The sequence below is a fragment of the Tenrec ecaudatus genome, chromosome 1 (genome assembly GCF_050624435.1).
Source record: "Tenrec ecaudatus isolate mTenEca1 chromosome 1, mTenEca1.hap1, whole genome shotgun sequence".
Lineage (NCBI taxonomy): Eukaryota > Metazoa > Chordata > Mammalia > Afrosoricida > Tenrecidae > Tenrec > Tenrec ecaudatus.
Window position 1 is genome coordinate 12,790,125 of NC_134530.1, and position 6,000 is coordinate 12,796,124.

Below are 6,000 nucleotides of genomic sequence, written 5' to 3' on the forward strand. Positions count from 1 at the left end.
GGGACAGGGGGCCATGCTGGGGTTGGTCATTGGAGAGAGCAGAGGGGTAGTGGTGGTGGGGGGGGTGGTCGTGGTGGTGTGTGTGTGTGTGCGCGCGTGTGTGTGTGCTCGCGTGTGTGTGTGTGTGTGTGTGTGCTGTGATTTTTCCAAGTTCTCTCAACCGGGTATAGTATCAGAAGAGAGTGCTCCCTGGAAAGGGCCCTCATGCTTGGTCAAGGAGAAGGTCAAGGAGAAGGAAGAAGAATTGAAGCACAATTGATCCTTCAAGCCTCACAACTGTCAGGGTAGGGTGGTGCAGGGCGGGGCAGTGCTTTGTTCTGTTGTCACACCTGACTCAATGGCACCTAACAATCATGAACTCAAACCCAGGTGTGTGGTAGCAACAGGTGCTTAACAGATGCTGTGGCTTGAACATGAGAAGGTCACAGGGAAGTGGGGTGCAAAAGGGCTTCTGTGGGGGTGACATAGAAGAGGGGGCAAAAGGCACTGGGAGGAGCCAGAGCTGTGCACTTAAGTGGAGGGAAGGACATGGAGAAGAGACGGACCCCCATTCTATTTGGTCTCAGTGGAATGTGCCCAGTGCAGCGTGGGGCATGAGGAGACCGGAGATGTGGACTGCAAATTAACCTGACAGGAAGACCCTGGGTCTGGGTCTCCTGGGAGTGGGAAGGGATGTGGCAGTGGTAGTGGGTTAGGTAGTTTATTGTGCCAACCTGGCCAATAAACACATGTGAGGTTAATTGAAGGGTGGAGGGATAAATGGCTCAGTGAGCCTCGCCTTTCAAGTTCTCGGGTCTCTTGCTTTCTGATGGTCGGACCAGGGTGCAACTGCCTTAGCCAGTTCCCTGCTTTAGCTGGTGGGGCTCACTTCCTGCAGGACGTTCCTCAGGAGAAGCCACATGGACCTGCCCTGATGCAGCCCTGGGTGCTGGAGCAGCCATGTGGAGACCCCTGCCAGCGCTGAGATGCTGACACGTTCACTGACTTTCCTCCTACAGTCGGCATCATTGCGTCCGTTCTGTGAGATGGAGGGGAACTTTCTGGATTGGTGGTGGACCTATGGGTTAATGTTGGACTTGTGGCCTGGGGCAGCACTGGGTTGGGATGTTTTCTTGATGTGCACTTAACTTCTATATAAAACTCTCTCTTACACATGAGTTTCTGTGGATTTGTTTCTCTAAAGTACCCAGACTAGTACAGGGGCCAAGGCTGGATACTGTGTGGGTCCAACTGAGAGCTTGACCCAATGGGTGGGGACCATGGAGGCAAGGAAGCAGCCCAGGGAGAGGGGCCAGTACCCTAGACTGGGGTGGTGACCATCTGCAGATTTGTGCTGGGCGTCTGAAAGGCAGTGTGTTTAAAAGGAAGCATCTGGCGCAGAACCCAACTGCCCCTTCCTCAGTCACTCAGTGAGTCCCCTGCCTCCTCGCTGCCCCCCACTCCCCAGAGCTCTACCATCCAGGGCACCCGCCCTAAGCTAGCTCCCCTGGCCTGGATGTCAGCCCCAGCATCCCCACTCAGCTGCCTGGCTGCCCCTCTTTTTCTCCCTCCCTCCACCACATGACAACTTGGACATCCTAGCCCCCCTCAGTCCAGACCCCTCCATAGGTCCTATCATCCTTAAAGCCAAGATCCCTACCTGGACCACCTCAGGGGCCCTCCAGGACCTACCTGCCCTCTCATCCCTGTCCCCTCTCAGTTGTGCCCTCTGCCTCCTCCTGGTCACGCCAGCCAGCCCCTTCCTCCCTCTGGACCTTTGCAGGGACTGCTGCTGAACTAGCTTTCTCAGCAATCGGCTTAGCATGTGCTGTGACTTAAGTTGACCCCCGCCCCACACTAAATGTCATGTCCATCCTTCCCCCCACTACGCCTGTGGTTAAGGTGCCCTGGTTGCCCAGTCAGTTAAGCACAGGGCCAATAACTGTGAAGTCAGCAGTTCAAACCCACCAGCCGCTCCTAGGGAGAATAACGAGGCTGTCTCTTCCTCCTCAAGATTCACAGCCTTGGGAAGCCCCCGGAGAAGTTCCACTCAGCCTTGTCGGGTGCCCGTGGGTAGGAATGGGTCGGATGGCATTGGCTGGCAGTGGCTGGGCAGGGAGGGTCCCTGGGGCTTAATCCCACTTGGGAATGGATGGCCTTTGCTTAGAGACCACATCTGTAGGGTGTGTCCTATGCAGAGGAGAGAGTAGGACAGAGGTACAGTAGAGTAGAGCAAAGATGCAAACCACTCCCCATGAAGACCACCAAGGTCAATGGCTGGACCAGCAGCTACATCCTTACGGGTCTGGAAGGCCAACTCCCATAGGGGAAGACACTTGTGGTTATGAGATATAAATAAATCTTCATACACATTCTCATGACTGAACACAGTCCCTTCCAATAACCCCCAAAAAGGAACTGTCATAAAGGAGCCACAATAAAAGATGAATGGTTCCTGTGCTTGGCTACTCAGTGTGCCTGAAGGTTACCGGTAGATGGGTCTATCCTGGGCCCATCGTAAAATGTAGCAAACTGTAGCAAACTCTGTTTGATGTAACTTGTTGGTAAGGATCTTCGATTGTTCCCCTGTGGAGGGCTCAGGGGCATCCCAGGTCAACTAGCACTAGGTCAAGACCATGATTCACCTCATTGCTTGTTTATTGAGGTACCCACTTATGATATTACAGATCGACTATGCATAGGTTCGCTGTATGACATGTATGCCTTTTGAAAGATCTGTGAGCCCCCTTATATATTCACCCATTGGAAAATACATTCACTCTCTTGGTCTGTCCGTCTGTCTTTAGGATTTTCCATGGTAGCAAAGACGCTCTTAAGGACACCTCTGACTGTTGGGGACACTTACCCAGACACTTTCCCCCAGAGGGGACAGGGAGAGATGCCTTTCCCTAGAGCTGGGGGTTATATTTGGAATCTCTAGCCTCCTGGATGGTGAGAAAATACATTCCTGTTTGTGAAAGTCGCTGGCTGTGGGTCTCTGCTATAGTCCACCTACTGCCAAGAAGGTAATGTGAACTTCTAGTGATCCTATGGGGGAGGGCAGAGCTCTTCCATCAGGTTTCTAAGACTACTGTTTTATTTTTATTTTTAAAATCATCTTAATGGAAAAAAAGAAATGTCTTCCACAGGCTATGGAGGGAACTCCATGAAAAACTACTTCAACCCATAAAAAACAAAAAAAGATTGTCTAAGTGCTATCTTACTAGATTTTTAATTTAATTACTTTGTATTTGCAAATGTTAATGATTTTGGTTACTTTAACAGCTTGCAAAATAAAACTCATGACTTCAAAAAAAATCAATCATCTTAACGGGAGCGCTTACAGCTCTTTTTTTTTTAACATCTTTTTTTTCCATTTTATTTTTTTTTAATTTTTATTTATTTATTTTTACATTTTAAAAAAATCTTTTTATTGGGGCTCATAAGGCTCTTATCACAATCTGTACATACATCAATTGAGCAAAGCACCCTTATACATTCGTTGCACTCGTCATTCTCATAATTCACCTTCCACTTGGGTTCCTGCAATCAGCTCGGTTTCCTTTTTTTCCCCCCATTCCCTTCCCTCCCCGATCCCACCCCTGGTCCCTTGATAGTTTATAAATAATTATTATATCTTATCTTACACTCCCTGGCGTCTCCCCTCACCCGCCTCCCCATTGCCCATCTCCCAGAGAGGAGGTTACACATAGATCTCCGAGATCGGTTCTCCCTTTCTACACCCTCTTCCCTCCTGGTGTCGCCACTCCCACCGCTGGTGTTGAGGGGTTCGTCTGTCCTAGATTCCCTGTGCCTCCAGATCCCCACTGCACCGCTGTACATGCTCTGGTATAACCAGGTCCGCAAGGCAAGGTAGAATTGGGGTCATGATGATTGGGAGGGGAGGAAGCGTTCAGGAACTAGAGGAAGGTTTTGAGTTTCATTGTTGCTACACTGAACCCTGAATGGCCCATCTCCTCCTCACTACCCCTCTGGAAGGGGTGTCCAGCTGTCTACAGGTGGGCATTGGGTCCCCATCGTGCACTCCCCCTCTTTCACGGTGATGTGATTCTCACCACCACCCCACCTTTGTTGTTGGAGACCTGGTCTCCTCTGTTCTTCATGGTCACCTATGTTGGTGTGCTGCTTCCGTGTGGGCTCGGTTGCTTCTGGGCTAGATGACCGCTCTTATAACAGCTCTTATAACAATGCACACATCAATTGTATCAAGCACATGTGTACATGTGTTGCCATCATCATTTTCTAAATGTTTTCTTTCTGTTTGTATCAGCTCTTCTTTATTTTAAAAATCATTTTATTGGGGGGGGCTCATACAACTCTTATCACAATCCATCCATCCATCCATCCATTGTGTCAAGCACATTTGTACATTCGTTGCCCTCATCATTCTCAAAACATTTGCTCTCCGCCCAAGCCCCTGACATCAGCTCCTCATTTCCCCCCTCCCTCCCTCAGCTCTTCTTTTTTCCCTTCTTCTCCTACCCTTCTACCTTGTGAGCCCTTGATAAATTATAAATTTCATATATTATTTTCATATCTTATACCAGCTGCTGTCTCCTTTCACCTACGTTTCTGTTCTTCCCCTTTGGTGGGGGGGGCATAACACATCGATCATTGTGATTGGGTCCCTCTTTTCTCCCCCTTCACCACCCCCCACCTTCTCCCTACCCTCTTGGTATTGTTACTCCATTTCTGTTTCTGAGGGTTTATCTGTCCTGGATTCCGTGAGGTTGACCGCTCTTCTCTGTGTGCATGCTCCAGTCTAGCTGGTTTGAAAGGGTCATGATCTTGGAGGTGAGGAAGCCTCAAGGAACCAGAGGAATGTTGCATGTTTCCTCGGTGCTATATGGCACCCCGGTGGACTTGACCCTTCCTTGTGACCTTTCTGTGAGAGGATGACCAATTCCAAGACTCTAAATCTTTATGAGAGCAGACAGCCTCATCTTTCTCCTGAGCAGCAGCTGGTGGGTTTGAACTGCTGACTTCATAGTTAGCTAGAGGAGTAACCCACAACAGAGAAGGATTTCTAGTCCCATAAGGAGTGGTAGTCTCAGAAACCCACAGGGACAGCGCTGTCCTGCCCTCTAAGGTCACTGCGAGTCGGAATCGACTCAACGGCAGTGAGCTGAGTTCTACTTTAAATGATCTCCTGTCCTGCCCTTGTGCCCAGGCTTTATTTTTGCCCACAGTGACTGCTGCTGTCAGACTTATCCTGTATATTTTGATTGTTTTCTGCTAAGCATAGCCCAATGCGGGGAGGACTGTGTGATGGTGTCCTAGCCTCATGTGTCCCCAGAGCTTCTCCTGGTTGCATGGCCTTCAAACATGTGATGGCCCCTGAGTTCCCAACAGACAGCCATCCATCAGCTTGTTCCCACAAGACTTGGCCAGCATTTCTTTCTGTGATTTCACCAAGAGGGAGAGATTGCAACAGAGTAAGGGATGGGGGTTGGTGAGGGTGGGGGCCACTTGAGAAAGTTGGTGCTTGTCAGGTCCCAGCTGGAAGAATTCTCGACAGGGCAACTAGCAGACACAAAGGGGTCCCTACTGGATGCTTCTGTTTCTAGAAAATTCTAGGACTTTACCGATGATGTAAGGAGAGGAACTGCCTATCTCACTCCAAGTAGAGTCTGATATTATCAATCTCTGCTGGAGCAGAAAGCCTCCTTTCCCCCCCCCCCCACCCTTGGAGTAGCTGGTGGTTTTGAACTGCTGACCTTGCCGTTAGCAGCCCAACTCATAACCCTTGATACCACCAGGGCTTCTTGAAGTTGAAGGGCCAGGAACTGCCCAGCAAGGACATGAGAGAGTTTCATGCAGTACTGACAATGTTGTTTACTTGAGGGCATGGTACCTAGATGTGTAGGGCATAAACATTCACCAGCTTGTACATTTAGGATTCTTTCAACAAGAGTTGACTTAAAGGAGAAAGGAGCATTCCCTTTTACCTATGGATGTGGACTGGCCTGGGCCTCAGCGGGCTTCAGGTGTATAAGACGG